The sequence below is a fragment of the Urocitellus parryii genome, chromosome 6 (genome assembly GCF_045843805.1).
Source record: "Urocitellus parryii isolate mUroPar1 chromosome 6, mUroPar1.hap1, whole genome shotgun sequence".
Taxonomy (NCBI): domain Eukaryota; kingdom Metazoa; phylum Chordata; class Mammalia; order Rodentia; family Sciuridae; genus Urocitellus; species Urocitellus parryii.
Genome location: NC_135536.1, coordinates 64,454,281 through 64,481,366, shown reverse-complemented (window position 1 = coordinate 64,481,366; position 27,086 = coordinate 64,454,281). Strand labels below are relative to the sequence as shown.

The window sequence follows — 27,086 nt, the reverse complement described above, 5'->3', positions numbered from 1 at the left end:
TTTGGTTTTTTTGGAAGTCTATCTTCATGGTATATTTCTAGAAGTGGGATTGCCTGGTTAAAAGGTAAAGTTTCTTATTAATTGCCAAATTTTACATTAGAGTTGTACCAGTTTTCATTCCTGCCAACACAGTGTGTTATTGTACTCGTTGATTTTGCCTGTCTAACTGAGGAATGTCATTTTAGTATACTTCTCTTATTATTAGTGAGGTTGAACATCTTATGTTTACTTCTTTTTTATGTAAATTGTTAATTATTTTGCACATTTTTCTTTTGAATTTTCTATTTTCTTTCCCTTAATTTTTAAGGGTTTATAGCAATAATTAGGGATGCTGGCCCTTTATCAATGTTTTGATATTTTGCAAATATTTTTCTCTCTTAGTTTTCCTTTGACTTTTGTGTTTTGGCCAAGCATAAGTTTGTTAAAAATTTTTTTATGTAGTCAGAAATAGTCATATTTTATTGTATTGGATTTTGAGTAGTAGTGAAAAAGCCTTTCATTACACAGAGGTTAGAGAGGAAGACACTCATGTTTTCTGTGATATACAGTTGATCCTTATTATTCATGGATTCAGTGTTTGTGAATTTTCCTCCTCATCAAAATTTATTTGTTACTCCTAAATTAGTATCCTTGGTGCTTTCATGGTCATTTGTAGATGTGGCAGAGCAGTGAAAAATTTGAGTCACCCAATGTGTTTGGTTTTTGCTATGGCTGAATTAAGTTATGCTTTCTTGTTTCAGCTTTCCTGTTGTGAACAAGTGTCCTTTTCATATTTTTGAGCTTTTTGTTGGTTATTTTGCAATTTAAATGGCTCCCAAGCATAATGCTGAAGTCCTGTCTAGTGTTCCTAAGCACAAGAAAGGTGTGATTATGGAGAAAGTATATGTGTTAGACAAGCTTCCTGTAGGCACTGGTTATAGAATTATAATGAATCAACTGAATACTAAAGAGTCTTTAAACAGAAATTCAAATAGGACAGGTATATTTTGGTCATTTGATGACTATGTTACCAGAGGCTTGTGGGAACCCTATCCTGTATTTCCTTTGGAAGTAAATAATGATTCAGTATTTACTAGTTCAGTTTTTGTGGAGACTTTATAGATCATAACTACTGTGAATAACAAAAATAGACTGTAATTTCATTTTTTACATCTTGATCTTTGATCCATTTGGCATTTATTTGTATGCATGATTTGAGATATGGATTTAGTTTTTATCTTTTTCCAAATGACTGAATAGTTGTCGTAGCACCATTTATTTTTTTCATTTTTTAAAACATCTTTGTTCCAATAATTTGAGATGCCATCTTTATCATTATTTACTTTATATATTTACTTGGGATTGAATTTAGACTATATATTATCCTATGGTTTGTCTTTTCATGTGATAATACCACATTCTAATTATAGATATTTTATACTGTGTCTGGTGTTAAAAGTTCCTTCTACTGACTTATTTTGTGTGTGTGTGTGTGTGTGTGTGTGTGTTTTTCCTGGCTACTTTTTCATGTTTATTTAACAGAATGTTTTAAAAGGGAAATTTTGAAAGAGGAAAGATCAGAATATCCTGGATAAAGACATATATCATGTTCCTTAAAGACATACCCTGCTAAGTCAAAATAGGAGAAAGTGGTATATATCTTACCAAGGGGTCAGAAATTCTTCATAGAAATTTCTCTGGCAACCTTGCTTCTATCTGGGTAGTTGCTGGTTTTCGTGTTGAGTTAAATACCATCCTGTTTTACTTCTTCATAGATTTGCACAAACACTTTCTCTCTGGATTTATACAAGGGAATGTACTTTTTTATTATTAGAAATAAAAGGGAAAAAAACCCCCAAACTTTAAAGTCTGTGGAGGATTTACCATTATTTTAATCAGAGACATGGATGAAGAGCAGTCTAACTTTATTTTGTAGGCTTTGATGTCAGGTCAAATTGGATTTTGGTGACATTGGAGCCAAGAGTTTGATAAGGTTTTAAAAGGCTAATCCTGGCACTCCTAAGTTTAGAGTATCCTGTAGGGAGTTAAAGGAGGTAGAATCATTAGGAGGCTTTTGTAGTAATGTAGACAATAGATGATGGTGACTTAATGAAAGTAGTAATAGTGAAAATGACAAGAAATGATTAAATTATATATATATATATATTTTGAAGATTCAGCCAACAGAATTTTTTGATGGGTTGGATATTATTGTGTTTATATCTTCAGTGTCCTCCAGAAGCTAATGTGTTAGGCAATGCAGCAATGTTCAGAGATGAAAATACTGGATTATAAGGCTTCTGATTTTATGGGTGTATTAATCCATCAGATGGATTAGTCACTTGAAAGGCTTTGGGCCTGAATGTTGGGTTAGCTGAAGAATAGGCCCTGCCACCCTCCCCCACCCCCCACCCCCCCACCCCCGCGCAGATGAGTAGGGAGAAACCATTCATTTTAGTTGAAAACTGAACAGATAAATATATCACAAATGTGAATATATAAATACATGCATTTGACAGTTTTTGTTTTTGAATATATGCTACTGTCATGTTTATAAGAATATCTTATTTGTAAAATGACTGTGCAAGGGGAAAATATGTAGTTGTTTGCTTTGAATACTAAAAGCGACTGGATTTTTTTGGGGGGGGTGGTGTGTGGGGATTGAACTCAGGGACACTCAACCACTGAGCCACATCTCCAGCCCTATTTTGTATTTTATTTAGAGACCCGGTCTCACTGAGTTGCTTAGTGCCTTGCTTTTGCTGAGGTTGTCTTTGAGCTTGTGATCCTCCTGCCTCAGCCTCCCAAGCCACTGGGAATACATGCATGGGCCACTGTGCTATTGCAACTGTATTTCTTATATAGTAATTTGTTTTACCCTCCTCAGATATGTTTTACATATCCAATTGACTTATGCCAATAAAGTACCACTCTAGCAATATCATAATGGATCTTCTTCTATAACCATAAAGTTATTTTGTAGTTAGAGACTGATTAAAAGCAAATAAAAATTTTTATTGTCTAAATAATTGTGCCTAAGAAATCATAAACCTATTTGATTTAAACTTTATATTTCTTCCTTTGTTTAGTTTGACTACAATGTGAAATGTATCAGTTTTGTGTCACATTAGTATTTCTCAGATGTAGATTTAGCTTGTATTTACATCTAGTCTTGTTTTTTATTTATCTAATACTCAGATAAATGATCCATAAAGAAAAACTACAGGAGTAGAAAAAGATAATCTAAATAAAATTTATTAATTTAAAGTTTGAGCATTGTATTAGATTTTGTGGCAGTTAAGTTCCTACAATACATGATCATCCAGGGTCTAGGAACATTAGTTAATCCAGCCAGCAAACATGGATAGGGTGTGACAGCTATCCCTGTGCTAGGTCCAGAGATGACAGTTAGGACTTCCCTCTATCATTCTTAGTCCTACAGGAAGAAATTTGACACAAAACAGGTAAATATAATAGACGTTAAATGTGTTATAGACAGTATTTTCCAAATGAATTAGAGTTATCACATGAAAAGTATGTAATAAGAAGAAAAAACGGAAATGCTTTACATTTTGGGAAATGACAAACATTTCTATTTGTAGTAAGAGTAAGAGAGAGGGCTGGGGAAACCTGAATACAATTTGGCTTTCAAATGTCTCCCAGAGGCCCATGTGTGAAACACCTGGTTTCCAGTGTGGCATTATTGGAAGGTGGTATACAAGGTTTAAGAGGTGGAGCCTGTTTGGAGGTTTCATGTTATTGGGGGTGTGACCTTGAAGAGGATTGTGAAATTCCTAGTATCTTCCTCTTTCTTTTGCATCTTGGCCATGAGGTGAGTGACTTTGCTTTGTTGTGTTTTCCCCACCATCATTTGCTGCCTCACCATAGGCTCAAAGCAATGGGGCCAACTGACCATTGACTGAAATCTCCAGAATTGCAAACCAAACTAAATCTGTTCTAGTTTGCTTATGGGTGCTTTTTACAGTAGTGGAACACGACTAATACAATGGAAACGCCTTCTCAAGAGGTAGCATGCTGCCCTTGGGAGTTAGGCAGTTTCTTCTGAAACAGTGTTTCCCAAAATTGCATCATGATAAGAATGACCTAGAAAGTTTGTAAACAAACACAAACAAAAAATTTACAAAATCCCCCAATAGACTGGGAAAATCAGAATCCTTAGAGAGGAGTAGAAATCTGAGTTTTTAACAAGCACCTTGATAATTCTTATTGTAACCAACTTACTAAACAAGTCCAGCTGATTAGAATGTAAGAAAGTATTCTTTCCCCCAGTTTTTTAATCTAAATGGGACTTTCCTTTGGCATCTTTTTTTCTCTGTTCATTATAGTTATACATAGTAGTTAGGTGCATTTTGACAAAATCACACATGCATGAAATTTGATTTATTCCATTTTAACCCCCATTCCTCCTTCCTTTCCCACTCCCCATTTTCCCATCTCTACTCTACTGATCTTCCTTTTGCTTATTTATTTATTTTTTATTTGATAGGTGCTTTCTACATATGCATAAAGGTGAAATTCCCTGTGGCATATTTATATATGCATATAGCATGATTTTTTAAAAATTAATTCCTCATTTCCTCACTGTTCTTGTCCCTTCTCCCTTCCTCCCTCTCAAATCTCCTTCTATTCTATTGATCTTCCCTGTATTTTATGATACCCAACATCCCTCCCCACTTCTTTCCCTTATTTTGCTTTAGCTTCCCCACATGAGACAAAACATTCAACTCGATTTTCTGAGTTTGGCTTATTTCACATGATGTTCTTCAGTACCATTTACTAGTAAACGCCATAGTTTCATTCTTCTTTATGGCTGAATAAAGCTTCATTGTGTGTTAATACCATGTTTTCTTAATCCATTCATCTACTGACAGGCATCTGGGCTGGTTCCATAATTTGGCTAAATGCTAAGGAGTGAGATAGCTGGATAAAATGATGTTTCCATTCCTTGTTTTTTGAGGAATCGCCATACTGCTTTCCCAAGTACTTGTACTAATTTGTAGTCCCACCAACAATGTGTGAGTGTACCTTTTCCTTATCCTCGCCAGCATTTATTATTTGTATCTTTCATAATTGCTATTCTGACTTGAGTAAGACGAAATCTTAGTGTGACTTTTTAAAAAATATTTTTTAGTTGTAGTTGGACACAATACCTTTATTTATTTATTTGTTTATTTTTATGTGGTGCTGAGGATCGAACCCAGGGCCGTGCACGTGCTAGGCCAGCACTCTACCATTGAGCCACAACCCAGCCCCCTTAGTGTGATTTTGATATGCACTTCCCTGATTGCTAGAGATGTTGAACATTTTTTTCATATATTTATTGGATGTTTGAGTTTCTTTTTTTTAGAAATGTCTTATTTCTTTAGTTCTCTTACATCTTTTAATGAAATCAAGGACATTTTATACAGTGTGTGTGTGTGTGTGTGTGTGTGTGTGTGTGTGTGTACATGCATGTGCATGTATATTTTGTTATTATTAAAGCAGTCTTGTCCAGCATAAAACTGGGAATTATATCCTGGTACAGGCCAGAACTATGACTCATGATGCCTGATGGTAGTCTAATGTCAGGATTCTGTGTTCCTTTTTGCCTTTCAAGATTCCAGGTCCTCTGTGTTGGCCACAGAGTGAAGTAGTAGGGGACCTAGGGTCTTTAGAGTGGTTGGTAGAGGGGAGCATTCCAAACCTGTCAAATACTGGTAGCCTCTGGTAGTAATCTTAGCACATGATTATTTCTTTAAGATAGTGTCCAACTTCATCCTAAATCTCTTCATCAGTGAGAACCTTTACCTTGACTTCCCTTAGTGGTCCCTGGTAATGTTCATCTCTCTCAGGGTGGGGTATATCTCCTGGGCATTCCTGGTTTCCATCCTTTTTCTTCACCATTTTTTTTAATAGGAAAAGGAATACATAAAATTCATTACATTCCTAAGGCATGGGGATATTAGAATCCTCCTATCCTTCTTTTAATTAATTTTTTTCCACTTGGGAGCACTGAAGCTGATCCATCTCTATGTCCTCCAACAGCCCTAGTCATTTTCTTACCAGGCAAACTATATTCTATAAGCCCTTTTTTGGGCTTAGGACCTTGGGGTGCTCTAGCAAGTCATTTGCTTTCAGAACTCCCTAGAGGATTATCTACCTATACCTGTGTGTTCAGGTGCATTCAAGTTTGGTTGGGCCAGTAGCTAACTTGGGGATAACTTCTTGCCAACATCTATCTTGTTCTCTCAATTTGTATGTCCAGTTTTCTTAAAGTGCCTGTTTAGTTAATGATGTCAATCCTATGAGGCCAGACTCCCAAGCTCTCCCTTGTTTTTCCATAGTTCTCTTCTTGGAAGAGTTGGTTGAATATGCCACTGAATTTATTACATCCTTGGCTTTGCTGCCTCTTGCCCTCAACAATGGGCCCTGATTGCTGATAATGGGAAAGTAAGACAAATGCAATTAAACATCTTCATAGATTATGGTCAGGTAAATTTAGTAGTAGGTACAGGAAAATATAATCAGATTTTATTTTATAGTGTTTAAAGTATAGGTAAAGTAAAAGGTCTTGATGGAATTGTACCTTTAATTCTACCAGAATGGAAGTAACACAATTTGTCTACTTAAGGATAAGAAACAAAGTCAAAATATGTTTTACTATGAATATTAGTAGATTATCAATATCAGTTACTTCTGACAACTTGATTGTAGATATAAAGGAAATAAGTCAGTGTATCTGATGCTGCTGTAAAACCAAACTGGCACAACAGAACTAGAATTCTTTAGTGTTAATAGGTTTCTTGGTACCCTTGGGATAAAGGGAGATTTAACCACTAGGTGGCGCTTTTTGATTACAGAACTGCAAGCTCTCCACTGCTACTACTATAATGAAGGTGGCCTGCTTAGTAAAGCAATCGCCAGTGACAATAGATTGCTGCAGTTCCTAAAACCTAAGACAGGTTTTAAATAAGAAATGAAGGAAGAGAAAAAGGTAAAAGGAGAGAAAAGAAGTAAGAGGGCAAGAGAGTTGAAAAGGAGAAAGTTAACAGGCATATTGTGAAGGCAGGAATAAAATGCCTTCAATAATTATCTCAGGAAAGTGGTACCTTGCACTTGTTGCCTTACCATTGGGTCATTTCTTTGCTTATTCATTTATCTGACACTTAATGTAATGAATGGAGTTCTGATTGAGTATACCACAGTGACCAAGATGCTGTTCTTGCTCTCAGAGAGTTTACAGGTAAAAAGAGTTGAAATATCCGAATTTAAAATCTTGACACCCTTTTTTATAGGGTATGTTAAATAATATGACAAAGAATACATTTTTTATTTTAGTTCTATTTGTTTCATAGCCTATATTTCATTCCTCTATCAGGAAAAAGATTTTCTAGAATAAAAACAAAATAAAACAAATCTGTTCTTATTGACATACTTTGAAAACTAGCTTCTGAAGGGATTCTGGAGCATGTGGCTTGGTATATGACTCTTGTTAATGTGTGTGTGTGTGTTTGTATGTGTGTGTACCCATACATTTGTTGAATGAATGGTAGAGTCAGATGGGGAACCTGTAAGGCATCTCATAGTTATAGTATTCAGCCTTCCTGGTCTTTGTAGAATTCAGGCTTCTGACTTTGAAGACTTTCCTGATAGCACTATACTATATACTATATACTATACTCTGTAGCATACCACTATCACTGTCTGTTTACAAGGCATTCTGTGTTTCTCCATAATGGTGAATTCTTTCATGATAGTCTGTTTCTAATTTAAATTATTTGCACTATCTCAGTGTTTGTCAGATGGTTAGTGCTCAATAAATTTTGGTTGAATGAATGAATCTAACTAGTTACAATGTCCTTGTTACATGATAGCTTTGTGTAGGAATTCTTTCTGAAAGGGTTAATTTTTGGATATGCCACAATAACCTTCCTTTAACACTTTCCACATGTATGAGGATGGATAGGCAATTACTTTAAAGTGTAAGATATATTGCACAAAGAAAACCAGAAGGTATATCAGTCATAAGATAGAGATGGATTTGTAAATATTCTTGGGAAAAACAATTTCCTCCTGGTATTGGGGATTGAATCCAGGAGTATTCTACCACTAAGTTATAACCCCAGACTTGTGTACTTTTTATTTCACAACAGGGACTCCTGCCTCAGCCTCATGCATTGCTGGGATTGCAGGCATGAACCACAATATCTGGCTACAAATTTTCTAAATTTTAACACAGATTCTGTTGTGCCATATTGGATAAATAGCCCAGCTATAGTCTTCTTATTTCTAAATAATAGGGGCTGATTACCTGATTATTTACTGTTTCAGGGTCTAGGGCCTGCAAAATTGAACTTTGGAACTAAATCAAGGTCAGGTAGAGGAATAAAAGATGGGCAGAGAGGGATTTCATTGCAGTTGAATTCTACTCTGTCAGACAGAGGTGAGGGTCAGTTGACCAACATTTATTTATTGACTGCCAGGACTTTCATATTAAAAATACATATTAAAAATGCATCATTTCAGACTTTAAAATGCTTTTTATTTTGTAAAGAACACATTACAAAATACCTTCAAAGAACAGGTTCATATGCCATATAATTTACCCTTTTAGAGTATATAAGTCAGGATTTTTAAAAGAAGTATATTCATGGATTGTTCACTATCTTCATGAATTCCAAATATTCACCACCCAAAAGAAATTCTATACCCAATAGTAGTCATTTTCAGTTTCCAACTCCCCCCAGCCTTTGACAACCACTATTTTCTGTCTCTATAGATTTTCCTATTTGGAAATTCCATAAAAATGGAATCATACAATTTGTTGTCTTTTGGGACTAGCTTCTTTCACTTGACATATGTTTTAAAGGTTATCCACGTTGTAGCATGATACCAGTGCTTCATTTCCTTTCCTTGCCAAGTAATATGCCATTATATATACATATGCTTCATTTTATTTATCTGTTGGTTGATGGGCATTTAATTTCACCTTTTGGCTATTATGAATAGTGCAGTTATGAGCATCCATGTGCATGTTTTTGCATGGACATATGTTTTCATTTTCTTGATTATATACCCAGGAGTGGATTTGCTGGATCATATGGTAACTCTGTGTTTAACATTTTGAGGAACCGTCAAACTTAGGGTTCTAGTTTTTCCACATCTTTACTATTAGGCGTTATCATTTTGTTTTGTTTTAAATTGTAAACATCCTATTAGTGGGTATGAAGCAGTTCTCTCTTTGTGGTTTTTATTTGTACTTCCCTAGAGGCTAATTATGTTGAGAATATTTTCATGTGATTATTGACTGATTATATTTATTTGGAAAAATATTTATTTAAATTTTTCCCCATGTTTATATTGGATTATTGTCTTAATTATTGAGTTGTAAGAGTTTTCATTATATATTGGATACAAATCCCTTATCTGATACTTGATTTTCACATATTTTCTCCCATTTTGTCATTTTATTTTCTTGGTGGTATTCTTTGGAGTAGAAATATGTTTTATACACATAAATAGTAGTATATACCACATGATGAAATAAGGTGATTTAGAAGGATTGCACTGTCTGAATTGCGTAGGTTGGCTTAAAGGGGAAACTTTTTTTTTTTTAATTGAAACTCTAAGCTATGCCCTAAATCAGTAGTTAATACAATTAGAGACAGCCAAGAAAGGTCAGAAATTATTAAGAGTGAAACATAATGATCTCTAACACATAATGCACCTTCTTCGTACTGTATTTGTATTATTCTTGTTATAAGCTGGTAGAGAAATGCAAAGGGTTGGGAGAGTGAGAAATGAATAGCTATTTCCTTGTTTCTTGGTTCAGGCATGATATGCTATTACAGATATAGCCAAAAAATAAAACAAAACAAAAAAGCAATGAAGAACAAACTGGTTGTAGCAGTGATAACATTCTTAACATTCTTACTTGATAGTAACTGTCAAGTTACTATCAGAGAAATGTGCTCATGACTGATTAATGCCATAGTATTGCAAGCACTCTGTTTTCCTTTAGGTATAGTAAGAGAACTGTCTAGCAACAAAGATAGGCCGGAGGTAGGTAGAGAAAGTGGAGTGTGTCTTTGACATAGTATGAATGGAGATATTTTCCCATTAATAATTGAGCAGCTGATGATGCACATGGAGTGACACAGTGAGATGGTCATGATCACCTGCCCGTTTTCTTGGTCAATCTCTCCAGTATTCCATTTGAAATCATTCTTTGTCTCTTTACTACACCTTCAGCTTGGTTGAAATGCAGTGGTAGTGGTGAGGATATGTTTAGAGTTGACTGAGGTAGATTAAAAAAATGATCACACCTGGTAAATTATAGGCACAGATGAATTTTGTTATTGTTGTTTTCTTTTTTTGTGCCAGGGGTTTGAAATAGAGCACTAATGTCCTTCTGAGAAAGATGCCCTTCTTGAGATTTTCCCCTGGAATGGCTTATCAAAATCAGCATGTACTCTTTCTTGACCGAGGCTTTTCAAATGTATTTTGTGAAAAGATGTGGGTTTTGGAAAGTACCCTGAAGTATGTTGCAGTTTTTTCAATTTTTTAAAAATTTCATCTCTTTAAATAATATCAGAACTGACTCTAGATTGTAGATTGTATTTATGTGACTAGGTCGCTCAAATTTACTTCCTACAGTGTAACCATTAAACCTTTTGGAATAACAATGCAGTTGTCCCTTAAGAAAGATCCTTCAGGTTGATGTCTTATGACTGAGTTAAATTCTTCAGGCACTTTCTCTCCTGACTCCTGTCCACACCCAGAAAGATATTTTAGATCTTCTTGATCTTAATCTTGTACTTCGAGCAGAATGAAGAGGTGAGTCAGAAAAATTTTCTAACACTAATGCTTTAGGGGGAGGTTGAAAAACTTTATTTTGAATGTGAAATGGCATTAACTGTCAGTTTGCTCTTTTAAGCTGATGGACAGATTTGTAATGATGAGCATATTGCATAATACTGACATAACTGAGGGTGCAGGCTTATCCTTTAGAACACAGCCCCCAAGAGACTTGTGTTCAGTACATAATGTAAAGGTATGTTAAGGTGGTTGTGAAACTTCGTGCTGTCAAGTGTCAGGGACTTCTCAGTCAATTCATGTGTGGGCTGCTTTGTAGGTGATGCTGTCCTTCAGTAAGAAGTTTTTTTTTTTTTTTTTCCTCAGTGTCATATTGGCATTTGTGGTTAAGGAAAACTCAAATAGGGACTAGGGATATGGATCAGTGGTAGAGTCCTTGCTCAGCATGTGTAAGGGCCTGGGTTTGATCCCTAGCATAGCCCCCAACCCCCAAAACTCGAATACTATTAAATTAAACATTCATGTAAATAATGTACTTGCCCAGATTCCTTATGAATCAGCTCTGTATGACTCGTAAAGAAATATTCTCATTTGACAATTTCAGTGTCATCTGTATGTAAGGCGGTGTGTGGTGACTGTTAAATTAAGTTACACTCTCAGGAGATCATTGGTCAACTTGGGCCTGGGATTGGACTATTATGTAAGAAAAACAGTGATTGAAAGAGCAATATCTTTTGTTATTGTTGACTAGCTCTGATTGTGAAACATTTAAAGCATTTGGTCTATAATTTGAAAGATTAGATGAAAATTAGAACAAGTAAGACATATTCCTTGAGGTACTTAAATTTGGGGGGAGATGGTGTTCAGACAAGTATTTTCTTTTGATACATTGAGATAAAGGCTTTACTCCCCTTCCCCCCAAAATATAGAAATACAAAGGGGAGGACAAAAGAGGGACACCAAATGTTAGGTCATCTAGGTCAGCTACATGTATGTATCTAATGGTTATATGTGTTACCTTGCTTTAAGATACAAATTTTTAAAAAGTAGAAACAAAATTCTGTGTATTTGTGTAATACTTGTATAAATTAGATAGTGAATGTAAAATTGACAAAGTAAGAATGATACTAAATTCCCTTTTAAAAGAAGAATATTCCAATAGCTGTTATTCCAATAGCTTTTTTTAAAAAGCAAGAAGGAGGGCTCAGGGTAGCTCAGTGGTGGGGTGCTTGCCTAGCATGTGAAAGGCCCTGGATTTGATCCCAGCAGAAAAGCTAGAAGGAAATAAATGCACAACATAGTCATGACCATTGAGAGGGAGGCAAGAAGATGGGATTCAGGATGGGCCTTTGTGTAACTTCATGGGATTTTCTTAGTCACCTTGGGTTACTGTAACAAAATAGCTTGGGTAGCTTAAATAACAAACATTTATTTCCCATAGTTTTTGCGGCTGGAAATCTGAGATCAGGGTTATCAGCATGGTCAGGTTCATGGTCAGGCTGTCTTCTTGGTTATGTCTTCACATGGCTATTACCATCATGGGGACTCCACCTTCAAGACCTAATCTAACCCTGATTACCTCCCAAAGGCCCCATGTGCAAATATCATCACACTGAGGATTAGGATTTCAACATAGGAATGTGGGAGAGGATGCACACATTCAGTCCTTAGGAGATTAGAAGTGTCCTAATTTCACAAATTGGGTGTTGAGTTCCTGGATGTAGATTTCATAGCTATGCTTTATAACTTACCTGCGCGCGCACGCGCGCGTGTGTGTGTATATTCTTTTGCATCTATCAAATTTTAAAAAGTCATGATATTTCAGCAAACATTTCCTAGTCTTTCTTCAAAGCTTTTGCTTAGGTTAAGTTGTGGGAGGAAAAAACTGAACTTACCCAGTTAGCCAAACTCATTCTCTGTCTGCTATCTTTCTACTTTAAACCTCCCTCCATTTTTTTACTTTAATTTTTGAAACCAATAACAATAATGTACAGACTGTTTCACATGGCCTGATGTTCCTCTTTTCTGTCCCCAAGTTTCCATGTACTCTGTCCAGACCCAGGTCAAAAGGATTCTGTCTGGGCTGTCTAGCCAGACATTTAAGTATTAACCCAGTGTGTGTGTGTGTGTGTGTTTAATGATGTTTGTGTTTGAGTTAGCTGGGGATTTTGAAATCTTTATAGGGTTTCCCTATTTAAGAACAGTTTTAGAATTAAGGGTCATCAGTAGGAAAAAAAAAAGCAGAGAAAAGTACTATTTCCTCTTTCATCTATGTCCTATATTATATAAATGTTTACTGAAAATAGCACCAATTTTCTAAGAAAGGCCCCAAGTCTGTTCTCACCCTTTACCCCTATTCTCCAATTCATGTTTTCTTCTTACAACGTGGTCATGTGCTTGCCCAAGCCTGGCTTATGAACCGTGTAGAATATTTGTTAGGTTTGTTTTTTAAGCTTTACACTGTGCACATGATGCAGTATTTAATTTGGAATGAGGTCTGGGTTTAGTAACACGTGCTTCTTGTGGTGTTTGTCTTGGAATCCACAAGTAGGAGGGAAGTATTTTTGCATTTTATACATCTGGACATTGTTCATGGTCCTTCTGTGACTAGGGAATTCTGTGTGAGGCAAAATCCAAGGAACAGTATTAAAAATAACATGGAGTTATAATGACATTTGAGTAAAACCCCTTGAGAACATCCCTCTGATCCCAGCAGAGTTTGATTTTGAGGTGGTGAACTTTTTCAATTGTTTGGTTCACTGGTGGCCTAAGTAGACTGCTGGGATTATAAGGTTACCTGACACCCTTGCATGTGGGCTCATGGGCTGCCAGACATTCTGACAGTCTACAGCAGAATTGGCTTTTTAAGGGGAGGATTTTGCATGGAGCAGGATAGGTGAAGTGAATTCTACTCACTGCTGCTCTGCCTCTGCCACCCTCTTGTTCCACAAGCCTCTTAAGAGATCCATGAGGGTCTGGTCTCTCATTTTCTTTCTTGATTATATCTCATTTTGGCCACCTTAGATCAAAAAGATGTTTGCCCTAAAGAACATCTCAAACTCTGTGAAGGGCAAGGGGTCTAAGTCACTTTATCCTTTCCCTGATTTCACACGAGACGAGATGTTGTTTAAAACAGGATTGGACATGGTGTAGTCCAATACTGACTCCTTTTGGCTAGCAATCTCCTAGAATGGAAAAATGAGAAGGGATGTACAGAACTTTGCTGCCCTTTGAGTGAGTTTGCATATGGACGGTATTGCTTTTTGGCCTCAGTCTAGTTTTCTTTTATTCCCACATTTCATCTTTAATGCAGCTGCAGAGAGCAGACTGGGGAAACAGAATGAAAGCTTCAAACAGATTTGCACTTGAATAAAAGAAAGAGCAATTTCTCTTGTTCATAATACAGACTAGTTTGGGTAGAAAGTTGTTTGCTCTTTTACTTTCTGTGTAAGGACTGTTTGCTTTTCTCTCTTTAAATGTAATAAAGAGAATAAAAAGCTAATAAAATAGTTGGATTGCTGGTTATAATTCATATAGAATTTTCAAATGTGTTTAATAAGTCTCTTATACAATTAGAAATAAATAATTGCAAAGGAAAGGTCAAAATCCTGTTGAGGTTTAAGAATCAGGTGAATATGAGGTGGTTTGAGTACTTGGATAAGATAACTCATCTGGGAGCTATTTCTCTTTGCTTATTTCTTTGGCTTTTTTTTTTCTTTTGGGATTTTCTCCCCTTAGCTTTCGAAATACATTTTGCAACTTTTAGTTGAAAAAAATAGCCATCAGAATTTAAACTCTTAGTAAATAAACACATCTGAGTCCTATGATGGGAATCACAACATAGCTGAGAATAGCTTGACTTCAGTCAGAGGTTCGTGGGGAACCCTAAGGGTTGCTACCAAGATCAGGTTTGTTTGGTGTTTTAATAACTCCAAAAGTAAATGCTAAAAGTTGCTGATGATACCAAATTGTTGTGCTGATCCAAACATGGATTTCTGGGAAGCTCCTTCTGAGTATTTGGAATAGGGGAAAAATTATGCAATGTGGTGGCAGATAACTGAACTTGAAGTTAAGGTTTATGTGAAGTGGCAGGAGACTGTCAGTACATAGAAGTCATAAAGCCTGTCAAATCCTCCCAGAGAAAGACTGTGGAGTCTCTATAAATGAACTTGGCTTTGATTTCTTTCATGAGAGGAAGAGTTTTTGACATATAGAAAATGAAAACTATTATGGCAATAGTTACGGTTATAAAGTGCAGTGATTTAAAAATATAGTGTTTGATTTTCTTTTTCTTTTTGATGCCAACAGTACTATATCCAAATAGGTACTTTTTCCCTCAAAATGATCATGTAAGATTATATACTCATTTTATGCATGCTCTTTTCTGGAAACTCGTTCTTTGTATAGTCTTTGACTATTTTCTGTGGTTGCATATCTTCATTTTGTAGGCTGATATTGATTTTTTAATAGCCAACCATGATGTAGAGCCCAAGTGTGACAAATATGTTGGGGTGTCAAATTAAATAATGGATTTAATATATAAATGAAATATAAAGTGGAAAAGTGAATTTTCTTCTATTACTTTACTTCCAAAATAATTCTGAAGGAAAATACAAAAATGTTTGTGTACCAGTAGTAGTGGAATAAGTTCTTGGGTTGACATATTTTATAAACATGAATTATTTAGACTTGTAAATTATAGAGGCTTATTAACAAACCCATTTCATTTTATTATAGACACCATATTTTTATTTATTCATTCATTCTGGGAATTGAACCAAGGGCTTCACATATACTGAACATATACTCTACCACTGAATTGTACCTCCACACCCCAAACATCATATATATGTGAACTTCTCTTTTTAAAAATTTATCTTTGAAATTCTTGTTCTCCAAGAACTCTTAGGGAAAAAGCAGGAGGTTGTGCAATAACATTTGTATTTTCTGGCTAAAGCCTACATCTTTGAAGTGAAAAAGATCCTTAAAAAAAAAAAAAGAAAGATGACATTATGACAGGAGCTTTGGGCTGGCCATCTAGATCCATCCATCCATCCATCCATCCATTCATTTATTTCGAAATAACAGTGATTCTTAGACACTTATCTGAAGGATACTTGGTTTTATTTCATGGTGGTATACTCTTGTGAAACAGATAATCAGAAGTTAACTGCACTGATGTAAGAGGAGTAAGTCAATGGTTTTCAAACTTAATCTATGGAAACTTTGTTTTAATTAAGTGTGGTGGGATGGGTATGGTGCGTGAATCCTTGCCTTCTCTTGTCCCCCTCTAGGAGAATCCCTGGAGTAACTTTTGGAAACCATGGCACGGAGAGTAAGTTATCTGGAGGTCCAGGAAAGAATTTGTATTCAGAAGCAGCTAGGGAGACTTACTTTATTTCTTCCTTATTTTTCTACAACCATTAAAACAAAAGTAAAAAATTTCAATTACCAATTATATAATTTCTTACTTTGAAAGTTGTTATAAATACACAAGTCCCCTGCATATTTAAGTTTATGATAGAATTTTGCCTTCACAGTTCTTTTAAATACTTAAGATGAAATAAAAGGAGAATGAAAGCAGAGAACCTCCATTTTTAAGTAATATGGTCCTTGATAGCCCCCAGATAATATATAACTCCATGGTTCTATATGCAGGGCCTCAGACTGATTGCATCAGAATCATTGGGGGCACTTGTTAAAAACAAAGATTTCAAATTCCAAGGTTGGGAGTTGTAGCTCAGTAATGGAGCACTTGCCTAACATGATAAGGCCCTTTGTTCCATCCTCAGCACCTCAAAATAAACAAAAGATTTCAAATTCTTGTTTAGCTATATGGAATCAGAATCTCCAGAATGAGGCCCAGGTATTTTAAAAAGTTCTTCTTACTGGGATCCGAGGTAGAATAAGATATACTCCATGTTTGTATAGATATGTCAAAATATATTATACTGTCATATATAACTAAAAAGAACAAATAAAAAAATTTTAAAAAGTTCTTCTCTGCTTAAAACATTACTTTCTAAATTATATATACCAATCTCCCTCCAACTCCAAAGAAACCTAAAGGATAGAATGTATTGAAATAAAGCATGATGTTCCATGCAGTTCTAATGACTAAAGTGTGATTAATAATTATTTTGAGTCCACTGATAGTAATAGAAAGCTTGACATCATGGTTAAGAAATAAGTTCTAGATCCAGAATGTCTGGTTTCCTACTAACTGTGTAACTTGGACAAAGTATTTAATAATCCCTCTGTACCTCAATTTTCTTATCAGTAAAATGGAGATGATACTAATAGCATCTGCCTTGAAGGATTTTTGTGAAAATTAAATGAGGCAGCAAATGAAAGGCTCTTAGAACACTATTTGACAAACAGTAAGCCTTAAATAAAAATGGGTTAATAGGATTAGGGATGTAGCTAAGTGGTTGAGTGATTGCAAAGCATGCTCAAGGCCCTGGGTTTGATCCCCAACACTATAAAAATGAATAAACAACAAAAGTGTGTTGTTATTATTATTGTTCCTCTAACATATAGAGGGAAACATTTTGATCCTACTGTGATGCTTATATTATAATGAGATCAGGCCTACTTAAGAAAGTGAAAAGAAGGCCTAAAAATATTGTGTAAAAGTATATAATGGAATTATGTACAATTATAATGCATCAATAAAAATGTGGAAAAAAGTATAATGGGAAAAATGCACATCCTCTTTCATTTCTTTGAGTAAGACTTTAAACTGACAGATTCTCAGTTTCCTGCTTTACTTATTTTTGTAGTACTCTGGAGTAAAACCAACAAAATTGATGTGATCAGATCAGACACAGTAGATGGCGCTTTAGACTTAGTTTTTAAGAAAACCAGTATGTGGCCCTGTGGGGGTGGGGGTGAACTAAAGCCCTAAAATGCATTTTTGTGGCTTTTTTTTCCCCTCTCCCCAGGACTGGAGAATAATTTAAGCAAAAATAAATCTCCCAGTTTGGTATGTTTGTGCCAGGTGTGTCACTTGAAAAGTGTTAGTTGTGTTTTGAGCCACAAATATATAAGGAAGTTATTTCCTTTCAAAACATTGCTTATTTATGAGGGTTTCCCCTCTTTGTCTCCCTATTTTAATATTTCTGCTCTTTCCTAGCTCTTTTGGACCTTTTTGGTAATTTTATAAAAGTATGGTATAAAGTGAATTACATCAATTTATAGTGTAGATGTTTTAAAATTCATCTGTCCATATCAAAGTATTCAGTCAAATGGGCCTCAAATATAGGCTTAAATTAAGGGATTTTGTGGTATTTTTAACATTTTTAACACTTGCTTTATGTACTTGATCTTGTTTAATCTTAATAATAGCTCTATGAGAATTATCATTCCCTTTTCTTGACAAATAAATGGTGTCAGAGATGTTTAGTAAATTGCCAAGCTTTCATATCTAGTGTTCAACTAATAGCTGCTACAAGAGTTTTCTCAGTGCACTAATGTTGTATTTTTTGAGCACCTACAGTGTGCCAAGCATGCTAAACATTGGGCATACTACCGTGTGACTTGCACACTTCTTTTGTGGACCTTAACAATTATTAGTTACTCAGGAGGGTGTCATTGAAATCTGGTAGTCTTCTTAAAAGTGGTCAAGAAAATGCAAAGATTAGTTTCAGAGTCATTGATTGGTGAATGAGCCTGGGAGCCTTCTTGCTAAAGAGAAAGATGGAGTCATACATAGATTGAATGTATCACTGTATTAAAATATTTGTTTAGGAGTTCTCATTGTAGCCAAGGGAAAAGTAAGACCTCCCTTCTCTTTCCTCTTCTAACAGTTACACACACAAAAAAATCAACAATAAAAAAACAAAATAAGCTATACTGTTTTCTAGATAAGAACCAGAAAGAGTGAGGGGGGCTGAGGTTGTGGCTCAGCAGTAGAGTACTTGCCTAGCAAGTGCAAAGCCCTGGGTTTGATCCTCAGCACCACATAAAAATAAATAAATAAAATAAAGGTATTGTGTCAACTACAACTAAAAAATATTTATTAAAAAAAGAGTGAGGGCTGCCTGGCTCTACTAAAATGTCAAAAGTTTTCATTGATTAAATGGTATTAAAATATCTAAAGCAAGATGTTAGCAGTGGAAGATTAATATAGTTTATGCACAAAGATTGCAATAACTTCTAGATAGCTTCTCTAGAGTCATTAGGTTGGTATCTGCAAATTGCCATGGACTTCTTTCATTTTGAAACTTTTAACATTTTTTTTCCTCAAAAAGTTTTGTTTCATTATTTTTACATGATATCAAGCTCCTGTGATGTTGAAAGGTATGTGACTGATGAGGAAATGTAGACCAAAAGTTTGAATTGAGGCACCTGACAGGATTTCATTAAGTCTATGGAAGACCTGAAATTATGCAAAACTGTATGCATTTAGGAGCATCACTCTGAAAAGAAAGTCCATAGACTTCACCAGATTCTCAGTGGCCTAAAAGGTTAAAAATAGTTGTAATAGAACTTCATCCAAAGAGGTCTTTAAGAGTCACTGCAGTTCAGGATCATGGAAAGAGATGGACATCCTGGAGAAGGAGGGGCTGTTCCTTTTAAGGACTCCAGTTTTGAGATTCTGAATGAATTTGGGATATGAAAGTATGTGTTTAGCAAGATTTTGGAACTCTCAAGTCTCAGGAGGATATCCTATTTGAATTGAGGAATACCTTAATTTGAAAATACTTCTTTCTAATTCAGACTTTTAGTCAGACAAATAGTTATATTTAGAAAATGAAGTAGAACTAGGAAAGGAATAAGGTAAAAGATTTATATTTTCTCAGTATAAAAAACAACTGAAGAAATTAATTTTTAAATTTTAAATTTTATCACTGCTTAAGAGTTCCTTTAGATTAAACAATTTTGGCGGGGATTGGGTTTAGGGGCACTTGACCACTGAGCCACATCCTTAGCCCTATTTTATATTTTATTTAGAGACAAGGTCTCACTGAGTTGCTTAGTGTCTCACTTTTGCTGAGGCTGAATTCAAGTACATAAGACAAATCTTTGTTATAAGTTTGATAATACAAATTGATACTGTGATTTTTTGTTTCCTCACAGGTTTAGGTGGAGAGAGGATGGCATATTTCTGTCTTTCCTATAATCTATGGTTTCCTAACCTTTGCATATACGCTGAAGAAAGGGATAATTTTAACTTATATTTGTAGCTATATATTTCTGATTAAGCTGCTAACTATGGTTCTAGGTAAAAAGAACCAAGGAGTAAAATTTGACTTCATAATTTGATGTGTTAATCTTATTTTGATAAAATATTTTTGGATCACACAGTGATCTTTTAATACTAGCCCTGTCACACATGGTTAAGGTGAGTATTAGAATAAACAATAAATGTGAAGTGTTCAGTGCAGTGTCTGGAACTTAAGTGCTAATAATGATTAGCTCTTGCTGATATCACTGTCATCATCATCATGATTCATAACATCTATATTATATATCCTCACGACTGAATGTATAGTGTCAAACATACATAGTAAGATTACTCAAAGACACAGAGAAGTAAAAAGATCATGATGTTGGTGAGTGTCTTATAGAAGAGCAGTTAGTTCTAGGAATTTGGAGAGTTTTCTGCAAGATATGTTTAGCTTTTATTTGTAGATTGATGGAAATACAAATAGCTATTTTGTTGTGAGAAAAAAAAATAGTAATGGGTTCATATCAATTCAGAGCTTCATGACAGCAGGGACTGTATCTTCTTTGGGTACCTTGTATATTTAGTTACTATTTCAGTGTCCAGCCATGGAAAGTGTTCCATTAAATGTTTGTCCTTATCTGTGTTTTATTCTTTGTCTTCCCTTCAGTTTCCAAAAATAGTTGCTATTTTTGTGTTCAGAATTTCTTACTAGAATGTCACATCTGTAATTTGACTCCTAGATTTATTTGGTTAAAATATAGATTTTTCTTAGAAGGAAGCTATTTTGTCTCGACTTGTGATACAGGTTTAATTAACTTATTTTTTTGTTATAAAGCAAGTTTATTTCTGCGTAGAGTTTTGTGTTTGTGCACAGGAAAGAAGTAAGGGTAAACCCAGGTATTCAAACCCTTTTTCCCCTCCCAGAACCAAGGGCCCAAATCCTCAGCAGCATCATTCAGTGCTTCAGCATCTTTACTGGGGACCAAAGATGTTAAGATCATGAAGGGTCAGACTGGTCACTAGTTGTTCAAAGTCACCTAGGTTCCATGGTGGAGGTGACAGATTTCCAGATTTCCTGTTATCAGGGTGTGCAGCCACTTTGTCCCACAAGTGGGCCTTCAACTCTAGAAGTTCCACAATTAGGTCAGTCATCGAATGGCAGAAAACTCAGTTGTCTTGGACGGGTTGAGGTCACTTACATTAGTGGCCCTGGGAGATGGCAGTGGGTGGGGAGATGTTAGAGAAGGTGCTCTCAAACAGTAGATAGTTTCTTGTGGACTCCATGGGCCTGGGCCTAGAGTATTTGAGAGACATGAAAGAACCTATGTGGGGCCAACGTAGCATCATCTCCTTGGCTTTTGCAGCTTGCTTAGCTGACAAGGTTTAATTTAACTTAAGATTTTTTATGTATAAGTTTCTTACCTTAGTCTGTTGAATTGTTGCTATAACAGAATACCCAAGAGCAAGGAATTTATGAGGTAAACAAGTTTATTTTGGCTCAGAGTTCTGGAGGCTGGGAAGCCCAAGAGCATGGTGTGACATTTTCTTGGCCCTTGTGCTGCAGAAATCAGAGGGCAAATGGGTATGTGTGAAGGGAGAAAAGAGGCTAAACTCTCATAATAATTAGCCCATTCCCATGGGAAAGGCATTAATTCATTTATGAGGGCCCTGCCTCCATGACTCAAATTCCTTCCAGCAATGTGGCATTGGGTACCAAATCTCAGCCTGAATTTGGGTGGGGGAAAATCATATTTCAAACTACAATAGAGGTGTTTTTTTTCTTAAAGAAAGGCAAATATTTGGTTTTTATAAACAATAACTTTATCTAAATTAATTGTCAGGCAATCCCTAATATTTACCCTTGAAGTTACTGTGTGTACAGATATATGTATATGTGTGTATATATAATGTGACATATTATATATATTTGACATAAAATATATCATTTTATGAGATGTGTATGATATATATATGTGTATGATAAAGAAAAATCTGCTGCCTACAAGGCTATATTTATATTCTCAATAAGAGTGATTTTTTTTCCCCCTTGAGAGTGGGTCTTGCTATATTGCCCAGGCTGACCTTGAACCTCTAGGGTTAAGGATCCTTCTATCTGAGCCTCTTTAGCTGCAAGTATAGGTATGTGCCTCTGAACTTATCGAGGAATGTTTCTTAAATATTTTATTAAGCCAGGCTCATTGGCATACACCTATATAGTCTTAGCTATTAGGGAAGCTGGGCAGGAGGATTCCTTGAGCCCAGGATGGCTGACCTAGGCAATACATAGTAAGACCCTATCTCAAAAGAAAAACAAAAACAAACTCCCCCATGGGTGGAGCAGGGCGGGTAGGGGGGAGAGTGAGAGAGAGACAGAGAATTGTATGCTCGAGTCTGACTATATCTAGGCTCAGAGTAATTTGTTATAGTTTATAGGAATATGTCTAAATATGGTCCTGTTTTAAAATGGATCCTGATGAGGTTTGGTTGGTTCTGAGATCACTTGAGATTAAGTTCAGATTAGGGACATTTTGAAATTCTCTGTTCATAGAAATGAGGTCTCCCTGTTTTCTACAAATGTACAAATGAACTCTAGATACATTCTGGGACAGAATAAAATAGTAGAGATTACTTGCAAATGAAATTGGGATCTGGAGATATATGTTGTAGAGTAGTGTCATTTTACTGTTTTTGTTTTGATAACAAATTTGCTTGCAGGATATGCAGTTGGCAGCCTGTGGTTTGGTATGTACTGAAATGTATTATTACCCATTTGATGAAGAGTTGGGTAGGGACTGTAATAACAAATTTGGACTTTTTCTTTCTTCTATGATAGTTTGCTAATGTCTAGTGGGATTTTTGTAAACTTTTTAAGAACTGAAGTTGAATATTAAATGGTTTATTAACCAAAATACAACAACTAACTTTTAATTCATTTTTTTCTTAAAGCTTAATATCTAGAGAGGAATAACAACATGGTTAAAAGTTTTGAAGTTGGAAAGTGGAGTCTGTTTCCTCTTGATCTTGTGATCCCAATACTCCTAAAAGAATAAGGCAGAAAGACTATTATTTTAACGATAGGCAATAGTTAAAAGTTTATCTGATATTAAAAATTTTAACCATCCTAGCATGTTTTGGTAACTTATGTAAATGATAATTGACTTTATGATATCATCTTGTTTTGTGAAGTGATTTCATGTGACTGCAAAGTTGTTTGTAGTAGTTCTTAGAAGAAAGTGCCTCCTTCTTCAAAGAACACCTTCTATAGTTCATTATTTATTTACAAAATAAACCACATTTTTCTCTTATTAAACCAGTAGGACCATTTTCTAGTACATGGAAACATTTCTGCACCCCATATTCTTTTGAGCAGATAACCCAATGTGCCTTACAAATGTTGAAAAAGCAATAGATATTTCCAAATGCTATTATAATGGTTAAGCTAATATGTTCTTTAGGTTTTGGAAAAGTTTTTCATTGGAATAAATGAAGACCACAATGAAGTCTAGTCACTGTTTCCAAGGAAAACAAGTCAGTCTTTTCACTCTAATTCCAGAATTTCTTTGATTTTTGTTCTTTATATTACACTAGTATTATAACAAAAGATTCAAGAATCATTTTCTCATCTCCTCAGGCAACAAAATGTTGCACAAACTATATGTAGAAAATTCTCTGGCTTACTTTATAGCAAAATTAATAACTGGTTGTTAAGAATTGTTGCCCAAACTTCTGAAATGGAATGATATATTTTAAAGTATTATTGTCAATAACAAAGTACATATCAGTGTAAGATTTTAAATAGTAATTACGTATGCACATGGAAGAGTGAATGAAGTGTGTCTGTTGCATTAATGAATGGACAGATGTATATAGGAGAAGTAGTATTAAACTTTGTTATCCATTCTGAAGACATACAAAAACACAGTTGGAGTGCTTATAAAGATTAGTAACACATCAGTGCAATTAACTGTATATTCTGTGATCTACATTTGCTCCTAAATGATATCTCGAAGTTTGGCACTGTCCAAAAACATCTTTTTAGGAAGGGATGGTATAGTTGCTGTCTTCAAAGAAAAAAAAAAGAGTGACATCACAAACTTATATTAAAATTAATGAGGTGAAGGAATAGTGTCCACTGGGGAGGAAATAGCAAGAAGGAGAGACAGGAAGAGGATGAGAAGCTCTTTAAGAAATAAAAATAGTTGAAAATATTGGGGTATCTAATATTGTTAGGGACTACACATAAGAGATTATTGACAGATTGATGCTCTCTGAGGATTCTAGAAGCAAAATAAAGTTTTTTTCTACACTTAACAATTTCTGAATTAGATGTTCTTTGGCATCTTACACTAAGTGCCTATAATTACATGAGTTGTTCTGTGAGACTTCATTAATGCTATACATATTCGATCCTGTTTAGTAAAGAACACTGAGCTAAGCATTGCAGAAAGAGCAAGATGAATAAGATAATACGTCTGTCCTTGGAGGACTTATTATCTGGCAAGAGAGAGAACATAAATATTCTAACATTTATAGAACAGAGCAGAATTAACCATCTAAGAGGACTGTGTAGACGAGGCAGATCCAATCCTTGTATAAACATGAATGCTTCCATGGAGGAAGGGAACGTGAACTGCACATTGTAGTATACGTAGAATTTGGGCACATTTAGGTGGGATTGGGATGAGTTAGGCTTTTGGCAAAGAAAATAGCATGAACAAAGATAGAGGAAAGGTGGAGATGTGGGGCATATTTGATAGCCGCCTTCTGTTGCTTAATGCTCTGGAGGATACCTAATTCAGATAGCATAACATATTTTTTGTTTTGTTTTACTTTGATGTTGGGTTGTCTAGTTTTTGGTTTTCACCTGTTACTTTTAAACTGGGAAGAAAATAAAGAGACATGATATTCTTTACATTTGAGCAGTAAGTAACTACTCATTTTACCTTATGTTAAGTATTTTCAGATATTTTAAGTCTTACTATATGTAAGATGATGATGAGCAAGGTAAAATTCCTGCCCTCAGAATACATAATCATTTAAGAGAAATTTCACTTAGGAAGTTTGAATTATTTCAGTAAATTATAAAGCTCAATATATTAAACAACGTAAGCAAACCAAGCCATGTGTGGTATTTTATATTCCCATTGCGTCTCTAGAGATTATGTTAACCACTAGCCACATGTGGCTATTAATATGAATGAAAATTAAATAAAATTAAAAGTTCAGTTGCAAGAACTACATTTCAAGTGCTCAGTAGTCATATGTGGCTAATGGTCATCATATTGACTAACACAGATATTGAATAATTTCATTATTGCAGAAATCTTTGTTGGGTATTACTTCCCTAGAGATATAGGATGTATTTTAATTGTTTTGGTCAGATGATTGGCTTGTTGTTTATCTCATCAACAAACCTTCATGTGCCAAATGTTGTGCTAGAGCCAGATGATAAAATTCTAGTTCCTTTCAGTTCTGTAGGTGATCAAGATGTGTGAACAGGTGAATAAAAAAGGGTGCAGTAAGTACCAAGATAGAGGAGAGATCCAGGAGGGTGTGAAAGTACAAAAGAAACACTCAAGGTTTGCCTCTGGAGTATTGGCTTGGTTAAGTTTGGGAGAGTGAGTAGGAGAAAGCATGATCCATACTGCTGGATATGTAGTAACATGCGGCCAAAAGATGTTGACTGTATCACATAATCTGTAAGATAGATTAATTCAAAGGATTTCTTTATTATGATATATTTAAACTATTTAAAAATGGACTCTTCCTTTTCAAAACAGGAGGGAAGCCTGGGTGCAGTGGTAAGCTGAAGTCCCATGTACTTGGGAGGGTGAGGCAGGAGAATCTCATGAGTCTAGGAGTTAGGGCCCAGCCTGGACAACATAGTGAGGCCTCATCTCTTATTAAAAGCCAAATAAAATTTGAGGGAAAAAGGACCCTGCTGCTCCCCACTCTTTGGGGAGCTTCTTATATTTATATCATCTTTGTTGATTCCAGAGTCAAGGAGGACAAAAAAAGGTGAAAAGAATAAGGTAAGAAAAGAAGGACCAAAGATGAAGATGGCCAGAGGAAGTTTTGGAGAAATAAAACAAGTAACATTGGATGGGGAATGACTCAGATTTCCTGTCTCTAATCAAAATTTCACATTGACTATTTCAAATATTAATATTTCCAAATTGTTGAGTTGATATTGTGAAGTATATCTTGTCAGAATAATTTTTGAGAAGGGATTTAAAAATTAAATTTCTGCCCTGGCTAACTTCATGAGAAATTGTAATGGAATTTGCTGTACTGCATTTTCATGAGTGTATACCCTTATAGTATACACAACTTGGAGGAAATGAAATGCTATTATTGAACTTTTATAGCACAAAATAATAGTCACTCTCCCATTAAAACATGAAGTTTTAGGAGTTAGAGTAGAATCAGGAAACAAAAGAATTGTATCTTCTCTCATTCATCACTGGTTCCAGAGACTATTATATGTATTATACAAAATACATTGCACATAATAAATCTTTCATGTTTTGTAAATATTTAGCTGCTGTTGATTTATTTCTGCCCTACTGGCAGCCATCATGTCTCTGTTCTATATTGTGAATGTCTGTTTATATGTCTGTGTCAACATCATCTGCTCTACGATGGAGGCTTCTGGAAAGCAAGGATCATGTCTATTTATTTTGCATAATGGTTAACATATAGCTCTGTATGTGAGGCTTTATTTTTATTTGATCATGATGATTTTCATTATGATTTTTTTTTTCTTTCTCATCTTCAGTTTGACTGAATGTAATGATCACTATTACTTCATTAAAATGCAGACGTAGAGTTAACTGTGCATTGTTTAGCCAGGATGGCAGGAGGCTTTCTCACACAGTAACGAGAGTCTTATGCCACCACAAATAGTCACCCTCTTGTGAGAAAATGAAGAATATCGAGATGACACACACATTGGTTTTCATGAAGGAAAAGTTTGGTGTCTAGGTTTACCACCAAGAGCTTGTCAAATAAACTTGGTATCAAGTCAGGACTCAACACAGTAAATAGAAAATTAAGAAAAAACCTACAGTGAAAAAAATATTCCTCTTTATTTTCATCCCTATTCTTATTTGGAATAGGC

At 35.1% G+C, this 27,086-nt stretch overlaps 1 protein-coding gene across 1 annotated transcript in view; it reads left to right on the top strand.

Annotated features, from left to right (window-relative positions):
• Positions 1 to 27,086, top strand: part of Rad51b (RAD51 paralog B) — a 564,662-nt gene that overhangs the window by 81,020 nt on the left and 456,556 nt on the right. The gene's annotated exons all lie outside the window — the stretch shown is intronic.